The sequence below is a fragment of the Nyctereutes procyonoides genome, unplaced genomic scaffold (genome assembly GCF_905146905.1).
Source record: "Nyctereutes procyonoides isolate TBG_1078 unplaced genomic scaffold, NYPRO_anot_genome, whole genome shotgun sequence".
Lineage (NCBI taxonomy): Eukaryota > Metazoa > Chordata > Mammalia > Carnivora > Canidae > Nyctereutes > Nyctereutes procyonoides.
Window position 1 is genome coordinate 9,642,539 of NW_026575135.1, and position 24,492 is coordinate 9,667,030.

A 24,492-nucleotide genomic window follows, 5' to 3' on the forward strand; every position below is an offset into this window, starting at 1 on the left:
CAGGCAGATTTCACCAGCTTTTGCCCTATAGGTTTTTGTGTTCACAGCTGTCTGTGCCCCTTCCTGCCCTCTGTCACCCTTTTGTCCCTAACTCCTCATTCCTCCACCACCAACACCCCCTACCCACCCATGCCAGAGCTCAGAATCTGCACCAGCAGCCAGCCCTGGCTTCTGTGGCAATGGGGGTGCAAGATGCCAGCCTAGACCCCAAGCAGGCAAATCTGGACAGTGGGTTACAAGGGCCAAAGCTTTTCCATCAACCTGGGATTCTGGTCTTAGAAATCCTTTTAAAATTCCCAAGGTAAGGATGAATGGGAGAAGAGTGAAAGTATCAATATAAGACACAGATATATTGGAATAAAGGCATTTTAGAAGGAGGTCTTGGGGCGCCCGGGTGCCTCAGTCTGTTAAGCATCTCACTCTTGATTTCAATTCAGGTCATGATCTCAGTTCAGATCTTCCTGTCTCCTTCTAGCCCTCCCTCTGCTCATTCTTACTCATTCTCTCTCTCTCCCTCTCTCATAAATAAATAAATAAATAAATAAATAAATAAATAAATAAATAAATCTATCTATCTATCTTTAAAAAAAAAGGTGGTCTTGAAAAGTAGAGTTCCATACACACACACACACACGCACACACAACCTAATCTTTGTTTCTCCAGGGCATGACGCTCTTACTTTTCTTGTACTAACATCATACGCCCACCACCCTGATATAAAAAAAAAAGCTCCTAATTTCAAGACCTGGAGTAAAACTAACAGGCAGGCAAATTGTGTGGCTGACACAGGCTAAAGGAGGATGTATTGAGAGCCCTTAAAAAGTGTGCTTTAATTCCTGAAAATGTAATTAGGCTTGGAGAGCCATCATTTTATTAAGCAACCAAGAATCCTTGACAGAACTTTGTTCTGTACAGTTTAGCTCTCCAATATGTATTGTCCTTATAGTATTTAGCTCCCATAACAAGGAAAGAGTTTGGGAGATATTTCCCATCTTCCATTAATGAAAATACAACTTAATAACATGTTTGAATTATCCTTCATGAAATAGGTTGCTCTTCCCTGGCTTTCAAGAACCCTAAGTTTGTCAGTCTTGCTCAGAAAATGTAATACCACAAGCTACTTAGTCCTTTTTTTTTTTTTTAATTTTTATTTATTTATGATAGAGAGAGAGAGAGAGAGGCAGAGACACAGGCAGAGGGAGAAGCAGGCTCCATGCACCGGGAGCCCGATGTGGGATTCGATCCCGGGTCTCCAGGATCGCGCCCCGGGCCAAAGGCAGGCGCTAAACCACTGCGCCACCCAGGGATCCCTACTTAGTCCTAATATATCATGTTCATACTCACAGGAATATATTTATAGAATCATAACTTGACATTTATACCAAGATATTACTGATTAGCAGACTCTTGAGGCTACAGATAATTAGATCCACTAGTTATTTTTTTTAATATTAAGGAATTGGCCAAAGAAAAATATTTTTGGATTTTAAATTATTTATGACCACAAAAATTTTCAAATTCATATTTTAAAAGATAAACATTACTTTTTTTTTTACCTCATAACACTTTTTTCACAACCCCCTATCCATTCTGATTTTCCAAAAAATAAAGACTTTACCTATTCCCATGGAACTGTCGTCATGTTATGCCAACTAAAATGAAGAGCCTGGTTTTGCTCTGTTAGATTGGCCAGTTTCACACAGAGATTACTGAACTCCAGTTCTGTTTTGAGGGAGGAAGTGTACGAGAATGAGGTCCTTACTTCTTGCATTATGTACAGCCCTACACTGTGTCTTTGCTCTGTGAACTTTGCTACTCAAAGTGTGGGCTACAGACCAGCAGCAAGAACAGTCTCTTCTAGAAGCTTGCTGGGAATGTAGAATCACTAACCCTACCCCATCCTTACAGATTTGGGATTTGCCTTTTCACACTACTTCCAGGTGATTCATACGCACATTACAGTGTGAGTGTCTCAGGAAATGAGACTTTATTATGGCATCAGTAACTTTAAATGCTGGGCACCTCCCTCTTTGGAGACAAGAAGATAAGGAAAGCATTAGAAGGAGGGAGAACTTCCAGTCATTTCTAGGTCAACGTCCTTAGTGCTTCCCTGGTTAATCTGTACAATGTAGGAGATCTTGATGACTTTCAAAAGTTGGAGGCTTTTAATATGATTTCAACAAAGATGGCAAACACAAATCAAGTACTGTGCCTTAAAAATGTGTAGCAGAGACCTGTAAGTCTTTAAGTGTTTGTGTTTGTTCTGTTTGCATTTTGTCCTTTGTTTTGTCTCTATCAGTGATCTCACTTTGCATTGTCATCTGGACAACTGAGTCTCTCATTCCTCAAGGGGGCAGGCATTCACCATGGTACTGATTGTAACATGCTTGGTCATGGAGGTAGCATGAGCCATAGGTTCCTTTTTTTTTTTTTTTTTTTTATTTTATTTTATTTTATTTTATTTATTTTTTATTTTTTATAAATTAATTTTTATTGGTGTTCAATTTACCAACATACAGAATAACACCCAGTGCTCATCCCGTCAAGTGTCCCCCTCCGTGCCCGTCACCCATTCACCCCCACCCCCCGCCCTCCTCCCCTTCCACCACCCCTAGTTCATTTCCCAGAGTTAGAAGTCTTTATGTTCTGTGTCCCTTTCTGATATCTCCCACACATTTCTTCTCCCTTCCCTTATATTCCCCTTCACTATTATTCATATTCCCCAAATAAGTGAGAACATACACTGTTTGTCCTTCTCCGATTGACTTACTTCACTCAGCATAATACCCTCCAGTTCCATCCACGTTGAAGCAAATGGTGGGTATTTGTTGTTTCTAATGGCTGAGTAATATTCCATTGTATACATAAACCACATCTTCTTTATCCATTCATCTTTCGATGGGCACCGAGGCTCCTTCCACAGTTTGGCTATTGTGGACATGGCTGCTAGAAACATCGGGGTGCAGGTGCCCCGGCGTTTCATTGCATCTGAATCTTCGGGGTAAATCCCTAACAGTGCAATTGCTGGGTCGTAGGGCAGGTCTATTTTTAATTCTTTGAGGAACCTCCACACAGTTTTCCAGAGTGGCTGCACCAGTTCACATTCCCACCAACAGTGTAAGAGGGTTCCCTTTTCTCCGCATCCTCTCCAACATTTGTTGTTTCCTGCCTTGTTAATTTTCCCCATTCTCACTGGTGTGAGGTGGTATCTCATTGTGGTTTTGATTTGTATTTCCCTGATGGCAAGTGATGCAGAGCATTTTCTCATGTGCATGTTGGCCATGTCTATGTCTTCCTCTGTGAGATTTCTCTTCACCACTCTCTTGCACCATACACAAAGATAAACTCAAAATGGATGAAAGATTTAAATGTGAGACAAGACTCCATCAAAATCCTAGAGGAGAACACAGGCAACACCCTTTTTGAACTTGGCCACAGTAACTTCTTGCAAGATACATCCACGAAGGCAAAAGAAACAAAAGCAAAAATGAACTATTGGGACTTCATCAAGATAAGAAGCTTTTGCACAGCAAAGGATACAGTCAACAAAACTCAAAGACAACCTACAGAATGGGAGAAGATATTTGCAAATAACATATCAGATAAAGGGCTAGTTTCCAAAATCTATAAAGAACTTATTAAACTCAACACCAAAGAAACAAACAATCCAATCATGAAATGGGCAAAAGACATGAAGAGCCATAGGTTCCTTAGCACAAACAAAAACATTTGAAGACTGTTGACTATTTAAACTAGTTTTAACAGTGGAGTTGGCTTGACTAGTATTTTGGAAAGTGACTTAAGAAGTTGTAAGATGACTAGTCCAGATATTAAAAACAAAATGTTTTATGCTAAATTAATTTCAGGGGCTAAGAATTAGGCTTGGATTATGACCTCAGAGAACATCTGAGCTCTTTCAATTCATTTAGGCTCCTGTCCCCTTGCTATGTCATAGCTTCAGACAGCATCCCACCAAAACTTCCCCCAGCACAACACTTAGCATACTTTATTATAATAACTTGGCCACTTATGTCTGTTCCTCATTAGATCGTGGTCTCCATGAAGGCAGGGACTGGCATATTCATTTTTGTATCATAGGTACCACATAATAGGTACTTAATAACTATGAGTGAAATGAATCAATAAATGAAGATAATTGACAGAGAAATAGAAATACTTAAAGAAGGATAAAGAATCTAAATATCTTTCTTTTTTAAAAAAAGATTTTATTTATTTGAGACAGAGTGTGTGTGTGCATGGGGAGTGGGAGAGGGAGAGGAATAATCTCAAGGAGACACATGCTAAGCATGGAGCCCAACATTGGACTTGATCCCATGACTCTGAGAACATGACCTGACCCAAAATCAAGAGTCAGACACCTAACCAACTGAGCCTCCTATGCACCCTTAAACTCACTTTCTAAGCATGAAATGCTATATGAAAATACATGGAGTAAAATATATTTAATTTAGATCCCATCTATTCAGAACTTGTAAAGCACACCTTTTGATTAGACTATATTTTATGCTTTTGTGCTGTGAAGAAGATTAAATAAGATGGGACAGATTTTATTGATTTGACAGTAATTTGGAAGTATTCATTTAGATACAACTGATAAGTTAACACTTTTATTTAAATAGTAGGTCAGATACTATGAAGTTCTATTCATGAAAACAATTTTTCTATTATGAGAACAAATAAAATTTCGTTTCCTTAAATAAAATTCTTTTTTTAAGATTTTATTTAGTTATTTATCTGACACAGAGAGAACAGATAGAGGGAGCAGCAGGGGGAGAGGAAGCAGCAGGCTCCCCACTGAGCTGGGAGCCCAACGAAGGGCTCAATCCCAGGACCCTGGGATCATGACCTGAACCAAAGGCAGGTGCTTAACCAACTAAGCCACCCCAGCACCCCTCCTTAAATACAATTCTAATTAAGTCACCTCATAACTGAGATTGGTGTTCCCTCTGAGGAGTCAAATTGGGGGAATTTTTGTTATAAGAAAAATGACATTCAACGGCAAGCAAACAATCACCTCAGTAACTTGCGGCATTAGGACTTCTCCTTCTGTCCTTCTCCGATTGACTTATTTCACTCAGCATAATACCCTCCAGTTCCATCCACGTTGAAGCAAATGCTGGGTATTTGTCATTTCTTTTTTTTAAAAAATATTTTTATTTATTTATGATAGTCACAGAGAGAGAGAGAGGCAGAGACACAGGCAGAGGGAGAAGCAGGCTCCATGCACCGGGAGCCTGACGTGGGATTCGATCCCGGGTCTCCAGGATCGCGCCCTGGGCCAAAGGCAGGCACCAAACCGCTGCGCCACCCAGGGATCCCTTTTTTTTTTTTTAAATATTTTTATTTATTTATGATAGTCACAGAGAGAGAGAGAGGCAGAGACACAGGCAGAGGGAGAAGCATTTTTTTTAAATATTTTTATTTATTTATGGTATTTGTCATTTCTAATGGCTGAGGAATATTCCACTGTATACATAAACCACATCTTCTTTATCCATTCATCTTTCAATGGACACCAAGGTATATGGTCTCATTCATTTGGGGAATATAAATAATGGTTAAAGGGAATAGAAGGGAAGGGAGAAGAAATGGGTAGAAAATACCAGAAAGGGAGACAGAACATGAATACTCCTAACTCTGAGAAACGAACTAGAGGTGGTGGAAGGGGAGGAGGGCGAGGGGTGGGGGTGACTGGGTGATGGGCACTGAGGGGGGCACTTGACGGGATGAGCACAGGGTGTTATTCTGTATGTTGGCAAATTGAACACCAATAAAAAAATAAATTTATTATTAAAAAAAAAGAACTTCTCCTTCTGAAGTTCAAGAGTCAACTCATAACGATTATCAAATAGCTTCTTCATATTTTGGAGCCTTGACCTCCAATGACCAAAATGTGTAAACAAAACAGAAAGTTGCCAAGTTCCAACCCAGTAATATGAAGTATTTTTTTTAAACCTTCAAACACTTCTATCCTTTGCACACTCTGTGAGCTGGAATCCCAGCTAGAAGTAGAAGGCATGCTTAACCTGGATAATTGAAATGAGCTTAATAATGGGTCTGCTTTACAAAACCAGTTAAGGGAAACCAACAGGAATGGTGAAACATGCCAGGGGCAAACCAAGTAGGGAGATCAGCCACAGTCTCACCAAGCCCTGAAGGAAGAAGGGGAGGGAATGGTTACCAGAATTAGTAGAGAACTAGAAGCAGGAAAGGGCTGCAGGCAGGAGGTGTAGCCTTCACATGAGGAAAGCAGCCAGAGCCAATGCCCTACCCTACTGGAAGGGAGACCATAAAGCATATACGCTGACCTCACTCTTCTTTCCACCCTTAGGTCTCCTGCTGGTGTCTTGCATTGATCCAACCCAATAGGAAACCAAAGGACAAAAGAGCCTAACTGATGCAGTCCACAGAAGTCAGCCTCATGGGGCAGTACACAGAAGTAGAGAATGGATTTGAAGGGTGGACAGAAAATACCTGCTATGCACACCTCTTTCAAAATTCTTCTACTGCAGGGGCACCTGGGTGGCTCAGATGGTTAAGCATCTGCCTTCAGCTCGGGTCAGGATCTCCTGGTCCTATGATTGAGCCCCATAGTGCTCCCAGCTCAGCAAAGAGTCTGCTTCTCCTTTTCTCTCTGCCTCTCTCCCTGCTCATGCGCTTTCTCTCTCCCTGTATCTGTCTCAAATGAAGAAATAAAATCTTTAAAAAAAAATTCTTCTACTGCAAAGTATTTACAATATTATTCACAAACTTATTCTGTCCTAACACTGCTAAGAACTGATTGAAGAAAGGATCTATGATAACAACAAATTTTCCAATAATGATGACATTTGCTAGTTCCTAATATTTTCATGGGGATGCAAGATTGGCTGATTCTTTCACTCAGAGACAGGGTAAAGGCAAATTTTCTATCTCCCTGAAACCGGCTGAGATGAAAGAAAAGTTGGACAAAATTTATCTTCTATGAAACTAGGAGAGTTAAGATTTCTAAATCACAGATTCTAAGAATCACCTTCCCTAAAGAGTAAAAATTGTGTTAAAACAGTGGACAATTCTAAAAGGTGATCTCTACCTCTAGAGATTCCAGTTGGCTTTCAAAAATTTCTCTATAAGTAAAGAGAGAGCTCACAGAGGCCCAACGCTGGGATGGTGAGGAGTGGCATGAACAAGTCATGAAAGACATGGGAAACATCTGTGTGGAGCGACTGGTTCCATACCAGCATGGCGCAGAAATGACTCCAATGGAGCTACTCTGTGAAATCTCTCTATCTATTTATCTCTATTTCTATCTCTTATCAGTGAAAGTCTAAAATTTTAAAACTTAATGTAGAGGACTCGTCTGAACACATAGAGGGTAGTCATAATCTACCACAGTCTAGCCATAGTCTGGAGGTTAGAGTAGAGAAGAAGGAAAGTAACAATCACCTTTGTAGATGACTTGCCCCCTCCCCTCTGTTTGTAGATGCTGAACAGAGCTGACCACATAGCGACAAATGAGCACCAAATATCTGTCTGCCCCTCCGCTCTGAGACACATGCACACACACACACACACACACACACACACACACACACAGCTGGAATATGTGATCTATCTCAGTGACCTGCTCACATACTACAAGGCATTTTTAGAGGAGAAGATATTATAGAGTTGTAAGAAATATTTATGAGACAAAGATCACATCTAAAGTCACAATCTTGGGCAGCCCAGGTGGCTCAGTGGTTTAGCGCTGCCATCAGCGCAGGGCGTGATCCTGGAGACCTGGGATCGAGTCCCACATCGGGCTCCCTGCATGGAGCCTGCTTCTCCCTCTGCCTGTGTCTCCCCCTCTCTCTCTGTGTGTGTGTCTCTCATGAAGAAATAAATAAAATCTTTTTTTAAAAAATAAAAAAAATAAAGTCACAATATTCCCCAAACACTGTCTCCCCCTTATTCTTGGGCCAACAGAATGCTTGGATAGATCACCTGTTTGGAAATGAGGAGTAATAAACGCAAAACTTTCAACATGCATAGATTCTATATGCTTAATTATTATTTCTTAAAAAGAGAGGAAAGATTTACATGCAAAAGGCAAGTAAGTATATTTCAAAAAAAATAACACAAGTAAATGAAATTTTCAGATAAATTCTCCATGCAAAGAAATTAAAGAAAATATGAAACCTTTTTAAAATGTGCAAAATGAGCTGGAGGAGTCAGAAAACAAATTGAAGATGACAATAAAACCATTATAGAAATGAAATCTACATTAGAATGAGTAAGAACTAAACAAATATTGCTAAGAACCAGTCAGTTGCCTAGAGGATTGAATTTAAAATGTAACAAAAACTCACAGGAAAAATCAGGGAAAAAAACATAATCAATTTGAGATAGTTATGGATAACTATAGTTATGGAGTTAGCAATTTGAGATAGATATGGATACGACACATACATAATAGATGTATGTGTCGTAAATAAGAGAACAAGTATATTGTTTAATTGAAAGCCATAAAGAAAATGTCTTTACCAAAAAAAAAGGAAAATATAAATCTTTAGATCAAGGGAATGTATCATTTTCCAGGAAAAACTGACCAGTGACTTGCAGTGAGAAATATCAAAACTGACCAGTGACAAAAAAAAAAAAAAAACTGACCAGTGACTTGCAGTGAGGAATATCACGAAAAGTTATTAAACTCTCATGTTTAAAAATAATTTTATCAGTAACAAGGTAAAAAAAATTGCAAGAGTGGGAGGGCTTGCATTGCAAGCCAGTTACAAAGAGTAAATAATCAGGCTAGCCTCACTCTTTTTCAACAGTCCATGCCACAACACAGCGGAACAATGTCTTATAGAATTATGGGGGGGGGTACAGGAATGTATAATTTTACATTCAATTTATTTGTTCATAGAAGCAACAGAAAGGCATTCAGAATATAATGCCCTTGGGCCCTGTTTGAAAACAGTACTTTCCAACTAAACACTTCATGCTCAGGAAAGAGGATGCCAGTGAGGAAGGGGCTGGTGATCTTGGCTCCATCCAGATCCAAGACTAACACTAAGCCCACAAAGCATGATGCTGCCTCAGGACCTTTGCAACTGCTCTTCCTTCTGAGGCTCACCTACTCACTTGTTCAAGACTGTTCAAACGCTCCCACTCAGAAACCTGTCTCCTGACTCCTCCATCAAAAATAACCCTCCATCATCACCCTCCAGTCTCCTAATATGTTTTATTTTTAGTCTTAACACATAACACTTCCTGACATTAATGTATATACACATTGGGTCTCCTCTATGAAATGAAAGCTCTGTGATGGGAGGATCTTTTTCAGTTTTGTTCACTGCGGTATTCTCAGCACTTAGAATGGTGCCCAGTGCATAAGGGGTGCTCAGTTGATTGAGTGAACTGTGAGAATTATGGTTACAAATCAAAATTGCCAATGTTAAAAACTTCGAAAATTTAAAACGAACAATATAACAAATGGTAAAAATGGAGGGCTGAGTGATATACTCTCATTTCCTCAATTATAGGAGTAAGAAATCAACCAATGAAATTGAAATTTGGGATCCCTGGGTGGTGCAGCGGTTTGGCGCCTGCCTTTGGCCCAGGGCGCGATCCTGGAGACCCGGGATCGAATCCCACGTCAGGCTCCCGGTGCATGGAGCCTGCTTCTCCCTCTGCCTATGTCTCTGCCTCTCTCTCTCTCTCACTGTGTGACTATCATAAATAAATTTTAAAAATTTTAAAAAAAAAGAAATTGAAATTTGACAAACTCTACAAATATTACTTGATCACTTTTTAAAGTAAATTAGGCATTTTAAGCTTTCCCTTTGTAAATAATTTTCATCCTCTTCTGGACTCAAGCTTGCTATTTATATTTTATGGCTCCATAGTGCTCTCTGAAAAAATGAAAAGTAGCTTGGAGGCCCTCAGTCCAGTGAGGAAAAGCACAGACTGTGACCACTGAGTAGTTACATTAAGTTAGATGAGTCAAATATAAATGTATTACTCAGTTATAAATATATGCTTGAGTATATATACTCAGTGGTGGCGAGGGTAGTCAAGGAGTTGAGGAAACAGGGACTCAAAATTACCGATTGCAATGTAAAGTGATAGAACATTTTTGGATGCACTTTGACAGTATATAGAGAAATTCATAATATGCATATTCACTCACTCAGCAATTCCATTTCTGGAAAGTAGTATACAGATTCAGCTGCAGGATGTACAAAGATGTTCGTTGCAACATTGCATATAATAGCAAAAAAAAAAAGTGGTAACAAACCTAAATCTTTATCAAAGAGGACTGATGAACTATATTCCAAAAGTAAATGCTAATCATTTAATAAAAGCACATGTGAGGGACACCTGGGTGTCTCAGTGGTTTAGAGCCTGCGTTCGGCCCAGGGCGTGATCCTGGAGTCCCGGGATCGAGTTCCACATCAGGCTCCCTGCATGGAGCCTGCTTCTCCCTCTGCCTCTCTCTCTCTTTCTGTGTCTCTCATGAATACATAAATAAAATCTTAAAAAAAAGCATATGTGATAGATGATTACATATTGATATATAAAATTATGCACCATATACTAAGAGGAAAAAGCAAGCTACAGAATAATGTATGTGGTATGATTTCATTTATATAAAAGAAGTATTTAAACTTATGTAAGTATGTGTTTCCAACTCTCTTTTGTTTGCATGGAAAATATCTGGAAGGATACCTCCAAACTGTTCGTAGTAATGCTCTAAGGACTAAGCTCTGGGGGAAAGCATAGGGGAAGGGGGAGGTTCACTTCCTAAACTAAACCCCAAAACATTTGAACTGTTGTAAAAAGCATACACTACTTCCGTCATAAAATTAACTTTTAAAAGCCTTCACACATTTTTTAACATGTTTATTCAATGTCTACAATGTGCTGAACACGTGAAATGGCACACTTTGTGTAATAGGAGGACAGACTTAGCCAACAAAAAGGGTTCAAGGTCATACAGCACCCATAGTCACATTTAGACTAAACAGGAAATTCCTTGAAGACAGGATCAGGTCACCATTTATCCCCAGTACCTATCACAGTGCTTGGCACATAGGAAATATTCAATAAGTGTTTGCTGAATAAATGGGTGAATGTATGAATGAGGCATATATTAAAAATCAGAAATCAGCTATGACTCAATATCCCTCACACACTTATCTCTTCATGAGACTAGATTTGTTTATGTGAAAGAACAATCTTTAGCTGAGATGCTCTGTGATCTCCTGTGGCTTGGCCTGTGGCTAAGTCTATGTGAAAGCAGGCATCTAAAAAAATAAAATAAAATAAAAAATTGGGATCCCTGGGTGGCACAGTGGTTTGGCGCCTGCCTTTGGCCCGGGGCGCGATCCTGGATACCTGGGATCGAATCCCACGTCGGGCTCCCTGCATGGAGCCTGCTGTGTCTCTGCCTGCCTCTCTCTCTCTGTGTGTGTGTGACTATCATGAATAAATAAATAAAATCTTAAAAAAATAAAAATAAATTAAAATAAATTAAAAAAATAAATAAAAATAAATAAAAAGCAGGCACCTGACAAGCGATGGGAAATGTCATTTCTGAGTCCCATCACATCAGTTCTGAGGCTGCCATCTATGTTGTCAGAGGCCCAGTGCAGGCAGAGAGGGCAACAATTTAAAGAGCTCCCACGTTACGTCCTCTGTGCCTTTCAGCTCCCACAGTTTTGAAGACGGTGTTCTAGAGAAGTATTCAGCAAAACCAATAGGTGTCGTATCAAATTAATAACCACACATACTAAAGTTTGTTCCCACATATAACATTGATCTCACACTCAACCCAACAAGGAGGGCAGCCAGGTACAATCAGTTAGAACTCTGCTGGCTATCTGTATTTCTTTTTTCCTATTTCAGCGGAGACGCCCTTGTTTTATTAAAAGCAATAATACTCATGAATAAATGTTTATATTTTTATTTTCACCATATTTGATTTAAAATTAATGACCTTGGCTTATTCAAAACTATCAGGTACTAGATTATCGCACACTGTCTGGCTTTTTAAATTGATAATCCGCTTCTCCTGTAGCAGATATTTGCAGGATTCTGATGCCTGGCTATGACACGTATTTTCTTTTTTTTTTTTTCTTCCAAGTTTTTATTTGAATTCAAGTTAGTTAACATTAGTGTAGTATTGGTTTCAGGAGTAGAACCTAGTGATTCATCACTTACATATAACACCCAGTGCTCATCACAAAAGAACCCTTAATGCCAGTCCCCACCTATAACCCATCCTCCATCCCCCTCCCTCCATCAACCCTCAGTTTGTTCTTTATTGTTAAGAGTATCTTATGATTTGCCTCCTTCTGTTTTTATCTTGTTTCCTTCCCTTCCCCTTGTTCATCTGTTTTACTTCTTAAATTCTACATATGAGTGAAATCATATGGTATTTGTCTTTTTCTGACTGACTTATTTCACTCAGCATAACCCTCTAGTTCCATTCATGTTGCTGCAAATGGCAAGACTTCGTTCATTTTGGTGGCTGAGTAATATTCCATTGCATCTATATGATGTAATAATATAATAACATAATGTGATATATACACAATCTTCTTTATCCATTCATCAGTCGAGGGCCATCTGGGCTCCTTCCATAATTTGGCTATTGTTGATAATGCTGCTATAAACATTGGGGTGCATGCACTCCTTCAAATCAGCATCTTTGTATCCTTTGGCTAAATACCTACTAGTACCATTGCTGGGTCATAGAATAAAATAGTTCTATTTTTAACTTTTTGAGGAGCCTCCACACTGTTTTCCAGAGTGGCTGCACCAGTTTGCATTCCCATCAACAGTGCAAGAGGGTTCCCCTTTCTCTGTCTTTACCAACATCTGTTATTTCCTGATTTACTAATTTTAGCCATTCTGACAGGTGTAAGGTGGTATCTCATTATTGTCTTGATTTGTATTTCCCTGATGATGAGTGATGCCGAGCATTTTTTCATGTGTCTGTTTGCCGTCTGTATGTCCTCTTTGGAGAAACGTCTGTTCATGTCTTCTCCCCCTTTTGTAACTGGATTGTTTTGGGTGTGTTGACTTCGATAAGTTCTTTACAGATTTTGGATACTAGCCCTCTATCTGATATGCTATGGCACATTTTCTATGCCATCTATTTTACATACCTTCAGAGGAAAAGTTTATATTAGCTTCTTGAACTTTTAAGCCTCAAAGTTTCAAAAGACAAATAATTATCATCACGCCCATTCATAAAGCTCTTTGGTGGCTCCCCATAGCACTTAGCCACGTCTCTAAGCCACCTTCCTCTCACTGCCAAAGCTCCAGCCATACCACCCTTCTTTCAGTTTTTCCAACCTTCCAAGGACCTCTCCTGGGCCAGGGCCTTAGCACGTGCTGTCGTCTCAGCCCAGACGGCTTCTTCCCTCTACTCCTCACCTAGCCAACTCCTTCTCATCCTCTAGATCTCACATCAGATATCAGTTCTCCAGGGAGGCTTTGCTGACACTCTAATCTAACTTATATCCCCTTCCTGTTATTTTCTCTGTGCATTTCCCTCCATGGCATTTATTGCACCTTTATTTATATGTTCATTTGTGTTTAGTGCTTTAACATCTACCTTTTCATTCGACTACGAACTTCAGATGATGAGAATCGTGACTGCTTTGTTGACCAATGCTAATCTCAACAAGGATTTGTTAGCTAAATGAAAAAATAAAAAAAGGAAGTGAAATTTTATTCCCCGTTTAATTCTTTTTCATAAACATAAGCTGAACCCCATAAGAAAGAAGAATTGAGCCCCTATCTCACTGATATTTAAAGCAGCCTGTTCTATTTAAGATGAGATTTTTTTTTAATTTTTTTTAATTTTTATTTATTATTTATGATAGTCACACAGAATGAGAGAGAGAGGCAGAGACACAGGCAGAGGGAGAAGCAGGCTCCATGCACCAGGAGCCCGACGTGGGACTCGATCCCGGGTCTCCAGGATCGCGCCCTGGGCCAAAGGCAGGCGCCAAACCGCTGCGCCACCCAGGGATCCCCTTAAGATGAGATTTTGAAAGAGCTTAGGATGAGGAGAAGAACAGGTGCTCAGAAATTTTGTTAGACCCAAGACAGGAAAAGGTGGTATTCTGAAAGGAGAGAAAAAGAGCTAAAAAGTTGATTATGTTAATGAAGCAAGGAAAGTGGGACTGAGAACAGGGAGACAGTGGGAAATGCAGGAGGTTAACTGGAAGGTGAGAAGGACTTTGGAATGTCACAGGGGAACGGGAAAGCCAGGGCCAGGTCAATCAGGAGAGAAGGGGGCTGGTTGTGGCACCTATGTGGATCCTGCAGGAGAGGAAGGGCGCGGGAGGTGAGCACACCGGCAACAAAAACTTAGCTGGAGGAGGGAGAGGAAATGAGGGAGGGTCCGAGGAAGGGAAGTGACAAATTCTTTATGCTGTTCCACAGTTACTGAGCACTCAAGTTGTGAGTCTGGAAGATACACAATACATTCATGTACTAACGTGGGAGGGTAAAGATGGAAGTTGCTGCCCTGGCAAACGGCCAGGGTACCCCTCAACCTCCCCCAGTGCGATGACTAGATCTACATTCATTCTCTTATTAAGGACAGTCTCCATGTCTAAACAAACAGCAATGGCAATAAGAATAGAACATGCCAGGGGCCCCTGGGTGGCTCGGTCGGTGAAGTGTCTGCCTCCAGCTCAGGTCATGATCTCAGGGTCCTGGGATCGAGCCCCACATGGGACTCCCTGCTCAGCAGAGAGTCTGCTTCTCCCTCTGCCCATCCCTACCACTCAGGCTTGCTCTCTCTATCAAATAAAAAAACTAAATAAATAAGAATAGAACATGCTAAAGGCCAAGTTGTCCAGCTTCTGCTCTGTGTACCCAGGTCTGTTCTATCTTTTGGTTGCTTCTCCAAATCTACAATGGTATCTTGAGAACTGTGTTACTCTCAGCTGCCCTTGGGGCATTAAGCTTCTTTATAAATTGTCTGGAGGGGAAAAAAACAGCTTGGTGCCAACCTGAGACCTCACAAAATGTCAACGGAGTAGGCTGGAGACCACAGTAATAATAATAGTAGACAACAGATAATATTTATATATAAGAGACGATATTTATTGAGCTTCCTTTGTGCCAGGCTCTAAGACCATTATATGTATCAATCTGTTTAATCTTCACAAAAATTGCATGAAATCGTTATTATTCCTGCTTCCAGAAATGAGGCCCAGAGAGACTGACGTCATTCAGCAAAGTGCACAGGGACTCAAGCCCAGCAAACTGATTTTCCAGAGACTTAATCATTAGCTCCTTACATTTGTATACACCTTACACTTTACAAAGCCCCTTAGAAGAGACAGAAACATTATCTGATCCTCTTAAGGATGCTTAAAAAGTAAGTCAGGAACATCTTTGTCTCCACTGTATACACAGGGAAACTGAGGCTCAGAGACATTAAATTACTGGCACAGGAAATCAGTAGCACTGGTCCCAGCCAAGGCAAGGGCTGAAATGTGCAACTCCTCGCTCCTAAAACGCCACACCATCTCCTACCCCTGCTTTAGCAGCCTTGTTGGTGAGAATTAAATTGCACCTACACCATCAGATACGCAGAGGGATAAAAGCTGCATCTAGGGTTTGTCGGGTTTGGCATGAAGGTCCTGATACCTGAACACTGGACGTTATCTCCAGGCTGAAATATGATTTCCTACAGCCCCAGTGTCAGGGAGTATCGGCGGGAAGAGAGCAGGAGGCGGAGAAGCTGACCAAGGGAGCAGCATGTGAGAGCCGGCTTCAGAACCGACCCTTCCCGGGAGCCTGTCGCCTGTCACAGTGGCCCTGCTGCGGCAGCAGCCTGGGAGAGTGACCAGAAAGCGATGCAGGCACGCACAGGCTGACGAGGAAGAAGCCCCAGTTCGAACCCACAGCCCAGGCCCTTTATTGTGTCTTTCTGGTTAACGCCCCTCTTGCTCCCTGCCCTCTGCTGCCCAACCCTCCCGGGCGTGCCCACGGGGCCAAACCTTGTAACCGCCCCCCCGCCCCCCCGCCCCGCGCGGGCTGCTGCTCCCACCTTTCTTTCTCATTTGTCAATTACCCCAGGAACAAATCAATCATGGGGGGGGCGGGGGGTCGTCTGATGGTTTCTAGTAGCCGGGGCATTGCAGCTCTGGTCCTATTACCCACCAACTCATCATCCTTCCATTACACGCTTCACACCGAGCCACATTTGCTTCCCATCCGCAGTGACCCCCCCCCTTTTTTTTTTTAGCTGCAGTCCAGTACTGCTGACTGGGTTAGGATCGCAAGGAAGGGCCCTCGCAGCCAAGTCCCAGGGAAGCGGCAGCCGGGGGCAGGGGTGGGGGAGCCCGGGACGCGCCTCCCCCCTCGGCGGCCCCTCCCGAGGCCCTGCCGGCCGAGCGAGCGGCGCCCCGGGCTCCCGCCCCCCGCGGCGGCGGCTGCTATAGAGACGCGGGGCTGACACGAGACACCCATCCCGGACCGGGACCCGGGCGGGCGCGGCCTGCCGCCGCGGTCGTCATGGCAACCCGGCGGGCAGCGCGGCGCGGCGCGGGGATACTCACTCCATCGCGGCGCTGCTGCGGGGCTCGGGGCTCGGGGCTCGGGGCTCGCGGCGCTGCTCGCTCTGCCGGAGCCGGAGCCGGAGCCGCGCGCGAGGTGGAGCCCGAGCCGCAAGCCTCTCCCCTCCGCGCCCGCACCCCCGCCTCCCCTCGAGGGTTCAAAGTGAACGCTCGGGCTCTCGCGGCTCCCCGCCTGCGAGTAAGACGGGAGGCAATTGGATAACGCGGCTCGCTGGGCGCTGGACCCGCCGCCCCGCTTGCAGGCTTCGGGCGGGAGCGCGCGGGCACCTGCGCGCAGTGCCCCGGGCGCCCGCGGCGGCAGGTGCGCCCGCGGCGGCTCCCCGGGGACCGGCGCGGTGGGGGGGGGGGGCGGGGGGGCACGGCCCCGAGGGCTCGGGAAACGCGTGAGTCATCCGCAAGCCTGCAGCTCTCCTCTGCTCTCCTCTGGGCGCTGGGAAGTTGCAGAAGAACCTGCCCCCCGCGGGCCGGGCGTGCGTGGGTCGGGCACGCCGCGGTGCCAGCCCAGCGGGCAACCGCCCGAGTTTCCCAAGGAAAACTCTAGCAGCGCAGCGGCGCGTTCAGGCGGCGCTTCCTTTCTCTCTTTTTTTTTTTTTAAATAAATTTATTATTTTTTTATATAAATTTATTTTTTTTTATTGGTGTTCAATTTGCCAGCATATAGCTTCCTATCCTGGGCGACCCCAGGCCCTTCTTATCTCTCCATATCCTGCGTGACCTGCCCACCAGGAAGGTAGTATCCAGTGATCCTCTCCCTCGTTCGTTCGTTCTTTGAAAACAATAGGTACACTGGATATGGTTTCCCAAATTACCATAGCCCCACCCCAGAGTTACAAGCCGCCCTAGAGCCTGTATTTCTCTCCTTATACCGCCTCTGAGGAGTCCCTATTCCTAACGGTTTCCCAAGTGGAAACCTGGCTCCCATCCAGGTGCCCTGCACCTGCTGCAATGAAGGATAGACGGGACAGGCTGCAGGCTTCCGCTGCGCCTTGAGGCCGGGTCCCTCTGTGAGGGGCGTCCGCAGGGTGCTGAGGATGCAGCCCTAACCATGGTCTTCACAGTCCCTGCCCTAGTGCAGCTTGCGGGATAAAGCAGAAAGACAAAGCACAGAGAAAGAGAAAAATAGACATCACCCCAGGCTGAAAATATTGCTCTAAAAATTAAGTAATAAAATATCAAGATGAAGTTGTTGTTTTTTGTTTTTTGTTTTTAAGATGAAGTTTTTAAAATCAAGTTGTGGGCAGCCCGGGTGGCTCAGCGGTTTAGCGCCGCCTTCAGCCCAGGGCCTGATCCGGGAGACCCGGGATGGAGTCCCAAGTCGGGCTCCCTGCATGGAGCCTGCTTCTCCCTCTGCCTGGGTCTCTGACTCTCTCTCTCTCTCTCTCTCTCTCTCTCTCTCTCTCTGTGTGTGTGTGTGTGTGTGTGTGTGTGTGTGTGTCTCATGAATAAATAAATAAAATCATTAAAAATCAAGTTGTGATGATGATTACACAAATTCACGAGATACTAAAAAAGCACTAAATTGTACATTCTGGGTGAATTTTATGGTATGTGTACTATATCTTAATAAGGCAGTTTTAAAAAATACTCCAATGGAGGATAAAGGGGAAGTGGACCTGCTAAAGTAAGGTGTTCAGGGAAGGACCCCTGAGGAGACTGGCCTGAGAGAGCATGGGCCCTGATATGCAGCCCCAGCTTGCTTGGTGATTCTAGATGGGAAAGAGCTCTGCACGATCAAGGGGCTGGAAGGAGATGGCTGCAACATGTTCTGGGGAATGCATTGCTCCTCCTTTCCCTCTGGAAGGAAAGTGAGCCACAAAGAATATCTTAGTAAAGATTCACAGGGCTGTTTTGTGGAAAGAAAACCTGGGTCATCTCCAGGTCTCCATTCACAGAGAATCTAGTGTGAATTTGGAGATCACAAAATCCTCCCTCAACCCATGTGCCTCTTCAGCTACCATCCTATCTTTACTCTTTCCCTTCATAGTCAAGGCTCTTGAAAACATTGCCCATACTCACCATCTCTCCATCGTCACCTCCTATTTGCTCCTGGTAGTTTATAGGATTAAACTCGACTGTGAGTAATTAAGAGGCTCAATCAGGAGAGAGATTTAAGAGATTTTAAGAGACAGACTTTTAGGAGTCTACCTCTTAAAAGTTCAGAGGTAAGCAGTCCTGGACTGGTTTAGTATCTCTCAAAGAGCTAAGAGACCCAGGCTCCTCCAAAATATTGTTGTGTCACGTGTGATCTCCCTTCCTGAAGTCATGTCATAGTCAGAGCTGGCTGCTCCGGCTCCAGCCATCATGTCTGCATTCCAGCCTCCACAAAGGTGGAAGGAGCAAAGAGAGGCCAAGGAAGCGCTCCAGCTGCCTCTAATGGAACACTCCCAGAAGCTTCCTCAGGACACTTTCACTTACATCTCTTTGGCCAGAATTCAGTCACGTGGCCTTATTCAGGTTCCAGGGAGACTGGGCAAACAGTCTTTGTTCTGCATAGCCATGAGCCTCGCCAGAAATCCAGGGCTCCATTCCCGTGGAAAAAGGAGTATTGTCTTACTCCTCAACCCTTAGCAGTCCAGCTTCTGCCTCTCCCATGCCACTAACACTGCTCCCCATAGTCACTGGCGCCAGATGCAACAGGCCTGTCTCAGGCCTCTTCTTGCATCTTTTATGAGCAGCGTTTGGCATTCTGACCACTCCCTTTCATTTCTGTATTTTCTTTCTTTAATTTGGTTTTATTGACACATGATTTATATACAGTTGAATTCATCCTTTTCAGGTGTACAGGTCAAAGAGTTTGGATACACTATACGCTCATGTAACCACCACCATAATCAAGATAAGGAACACTACCATCACCCCAAACAGTTCCTCTGAATCCCTAGTCAATCCCCTTCTCCTGCCTCTAGCTCCTGGCAACCACTGACCTGATTTCTGTCTCTGTGGTTTTGCTTTTCCAGAATGTCATATAAACAGTACGTAGCCTTTTATATTTGTCTTCTTTCACTTAGCAAATGCTTCTGGGAGTCATCAATGTTGTGTGGAGAGGCAGTTTCTTTTCATTGTTGAGTACATTGTACAAGCGCACCACAATTTCTTTATTCATTCACCAGTTGATGAATATTTAGACTGTTTCCAGTTTGTGGCAATTACTAATAAACTTCTATAAGCATTCAAGTACAGAGCTTTTGTGAACATATGTTTTCACTTCTTTTGAGTAAATACCTGGGGTCACTCCTTCCATTCTGAAACTGTCCTATTCGACACCATATTACCACAACTCTATCTACCCTTTCTCTGATTCTTGTCTTCTAAATGTTAATGTTCTGCAGGATCTGGTCTAAACTCTCTTCCCTTCTGACCATACATACCCTCCCTGAGCAATTTTATCTACTTCCATGGCTTTAATTAGCTGCTTTTATGGTACTCACTTCCAAAACTAAATCTCCAGCACTCGTCACTACATGGAATATCCAAAGTCCACTGTAACATCTTCACAAACACCTCAAACCCAATATGTCCAAAAGGCACTTATCATTTTCACCTGTAAATCTCCTCCTAGTAACCTGTACGCCTCTCCTAACAACAGAGAGGGAAATGTCCACACAGAAACCTGGGCACCTTCTTCAATTCATCACCATCCTCACCTCCTATATCCAGTCAATCAAGATTTATCCAGGCTGCCACCTGAAGAGTCACAGAGCCCATTCACTCCTATCTATCTTCCCAGCTGCTGATAAAACAGCCTCCCTTCTGGCCTCTTTGCCTCTAGTCCCACCTTACTGAGTTCCAACTCACCCAACTGTACAGCCAGAGCAATCTTCCAAAGACACAGATCTAATTATATCATCCCCTTACCTAACACCTTTCAATGGGCATCTCTTAACTTTAAGATAAAGGTCAAATTGCATTGTAGGTACACCCTAAGTTTTTTGAAGTTAGATATTCACTATTATAATTTTCAAATGCAGTAGAAAAATAAGAATTAACTCGTTTTACAGGGCTGGCCTATACCTTATTAAGAGTCGGAAATATATCATCTGCTACATTTAACTGTAGGAAAAAATAACAGACTTTAGAGCCAAACAGATTCTGGTTAAAATTCCAGCTTAGTCATTTATTAGCTTTGTGATTTGGGAAATATTTTTTAACCTAATTCATAGGTTTCTTCATCTATAAAATGAGGACAATAATTCCTATCTTTAAAGATTGGCTAGAAAATTAGATATAGTGTATACAAAATGTCTAGTACAGTGCCTGGTATTTAGTAGACACTCAATTAACAGTAGTAATAAGCTATTATCATAATTCTTACTGCTGCCATATCATTATTATTACATTATAACTTTCCTCTGAAATCCCAAACATCATTACAGCTCTATCTTCACAGCATCCCTTTGAAGAACTGAAACTAAAACAGGTGTAGAGACTGTGAAGATCAACTTGTTTAGTCTCTTTGATAAAATGAGAATATTACACTAGATATTCTCTAATAGCTTACTCATTTAAGTTGAGCTCACTAGATACTATTAGTACACCAAATACACATTAACACCTCTCTAACCTGGAAGTCAATACCTTAACAACTTTATCCATCTGAAATTTAGTCTAGAACCGGTAAATAAAAGGGTGATATAAAGTCCATGCTATAAGTGATTATTCTTAACCTCCTTAGGGTCATGAGTCCCTTGAGTATCTGACAAAAACTAGGGATCCTTCTCCCAAGAAAATCATACAGGTGGCACAAACTCAATTTTTCTTATAATACCAGGTGGTTTGCAGAACCCCTGAAGCCCAACCATTGTCCATGGACCTCAGGCTAAGTTCTACTGGCCTGGAGTTTGCAACTTGCTCCCATATCCATTGTTTTATATTTATCCTGTGATTGTCTTATGGACAGTTATTATTATCCCCATTTTGTAGATGAAGAGACTGAAGCTTAGAGTAGGTTTTATTTATTTATTTATTCATGAGAGACACAGAGAGAGAAAGGCAGAGACACAGGCAGAGGCAGAAACAGACTCCATGTAGGGAGCCCGACGTGGGACTCGATCCCGGGTCTCCAGGATCACGCCCTGGGCCGAAGTCAGGCAATAAACTGCTGAGCCACCCAGGCTGCCCCTGAAGCTTAGAGTAGTTAAAAACTTGCATGAGTCGCATGTCAACAAGGGTCAAATTCATAAAACCAAAACCAAAGTCCTCAACCTCCTGACCTAAAAAGAGAATAAGCAGCTCTGAGAGAAACCCCAACATGATTTCTATCTAATATCATAATGTCTAAGCTTTGGAATTCTCAAACTGGGCACCATGGATGGGCTTTGTGGGATCTGCCTCAGACTACAGGCAAAATTATGAGCTGGGATTGGTGTATAAAGTACAGAGAACAGGTCCTTGCCTCTCCCTGTGTTTCCTCAGTGTTCCCTGATTCAAAACAAAATTCTGAATATGACTACTAATACTTAGTATGTTTGGTTAAATGGTTTCTGGGTCACTAGAATTAGAAACACACATTAGAAGAGGTTGGAGAGGATCGGGAAAGTGTCACTTTGGACCATGACAGCCAAAAAAAAATGAGGAAGAAAAGTATGAAAATGGTCACAGGACAACGAAACAAAAACACCAGCGTGGAATCATTCAGTGTAGGACCTGACAGTCGTAGACATCAAAGTTGCTCCTGAGAACATCACAAGATAATCATGTTCAGCACCTGTGTTTAAGACTAAACAGGCTCTCAAATGTTCCCCTTCATATTAGGTTTTTAATGTTTATATTTCAGCTAGGCTAGAATCGAGTTATTTGGAAAGTGCATTGGTGATTCATGTTCAGTCTCATTTCTCATCCATGTTTGGTTAATGGAGATATTACTATCATTTTCAATGTCTGACTGGGTGGGAAGGGAATAAAAATAGGCACAATCACTTTGCTAAGCTCAAGGTATAATTCAAATACATGAACAAACCCAAAGCAACTCATTAGACTGATCATTAAAATAGAAACACAGGCAGTTTCCTAATTTACCTGGCATTACTGGATTTTAACTCTAATCCTAGAAGTAACAGGTCCTATGGAGATTTATGTATTTTTTTTATATTTTATAACACACCACTTTACCTTTTTACTTCCATGTAAATAATGTTACTACTAGAGCTATGTAGGAAAGAAACATCTCTAACAGAAACTGGGTTATTTGCTCATCTAGAGCTGTGCATGTGGGGGATGGGGAAGTGTAATTAATTTACTGAGTTTCATTGATCTGTAGATTTCCCACTTGGCTTATAGAGCTGGAGTTAATACGGAGGAGGCACTATTAGACTTCAAGTCTCACTCTTCTTCCACCATTAATAAGTCCTCTCTAAAAATATGTCACCTCAAATGGCTCCATGTAATTCTGATGTTGGGTAAAACTAACCCATAGATTGTGACGGGAAGGATATTGGCAAAATCCAAGGAGTTCTTTTGTTTGGTTAAACACGGGCAAAGTTTATCGCTCTTCCTCATAGTCCTTCTTTTGACTTCTCTATATATTTATGACTACGCTCAGACAAGACACTAATAGCACTGACTTCTGATTCATGGATGATTCTTAGAATCAGTCTATTGACAATGGGAGGGATTCTGGGGCTTACCTAGTCCATCAGCCAACACAAACTTCTACAACTGACCTGGGATCATCCTTCCTGTTGAAACACATTTATTGTTTTCTTTTAGTTCAAAAAGCTGAAAAGGCCTATTTGTTTTTTGTTTTTAGAATCCTCTCACCCACCCACAAAATGACGTGTGTGTTCAGAACAGCCCATGATTATGTATGTACAGATGTAGCAAGAACATTTATTTCACTACTGCCAAGTCTGACCTATGATGGAAGACGAACAATGACCTCTCAGAGATAACGCCAGTGACACCATGGACTCATCAAGGGGACTTTGCCAAGGAAAAGCTGCCCCTCTACCACACACTGGAGAAAAACCAGTTCAATGTCATCCAGCTACACTGCACATTGGTTGAGCTGGGAACCAGAAGACCTTGGTGATGTTTAATTGATAGAAGGCCATTAATACTTAATTTAGTATAATCCTATCAGCTCTATCATTCATTATCCTGAATGAAGCTGGAAAAGCTATTTGGTTACTTGGTGGTATCAAAGGTTGGCTTATCTATATACTCATTAAATACTTTCATCTCCTGATACAAATATTAAATGTCAATGTTAAAAGTAACACGACTGAATATGAACCTCAAGATTTTTTTGAAACCTGTTTCGGGGAGGATCATTGTAAAGTTGAAAACCACTTTTCCCTTCTGAGAATTGGAAACTTGGATTTATTCTTGAGGTAAAATGTTCTTTGACTCTAGGAAAAAGAAATGTGAGCAGAACATTTTACTTTTGCAAATGCAATCAAGTACCCATTAGAATATAAGCCCTATGGGGACAGAGATTTCTTTTTCTATTTTGTTCACCCATATATCCCCTAGAACAGTGCCTAGCACATTGTAGGCTCTGAATAAATACTTGTTAAATAAAATAATGAAAAAAATCATCTTATGTAAGACCCCAAGAAATTGTACTTTCTTGGATGTACCTTTTTATCAAATCCAAGTCTTTCCCATAGAAGTGTTTCTTTCTCTAAGTCTGCATTGACTGCTCTGTATAATAGTGTTCATGTGTGTATGATCCTATCTCAGGGATCAGGAACATGAACCATTCACTCAAGTACACACACACACACACACACACAACACACACACAAATATAGGCAAGAAAATATGCAGATCTGTTTCTCTTGGATGCTTGGATGCTGGAGAACACTTTAAAAAGGAACTGGATAATGCTCAGGTGATACAACTTGGTGTAGACTTCTTCAGTGTTTCACCTATTGATTGGTATTACTATTAATGCAA

General features: G+C 42.2%; 1 pseudogene; it reads left to right on the forward strand.

Moving 5' to 3' along the window:
• Positions 1–15,863, forward strand: part of LOC129494976 (V-type proton ATPase subunit G 1-like) — a 77,624-nt pseudogene extending 61,761 nt beyond the window's left edge.
• Positions 15,864–24,492: the final 8,629 nt, after the last annotated feature.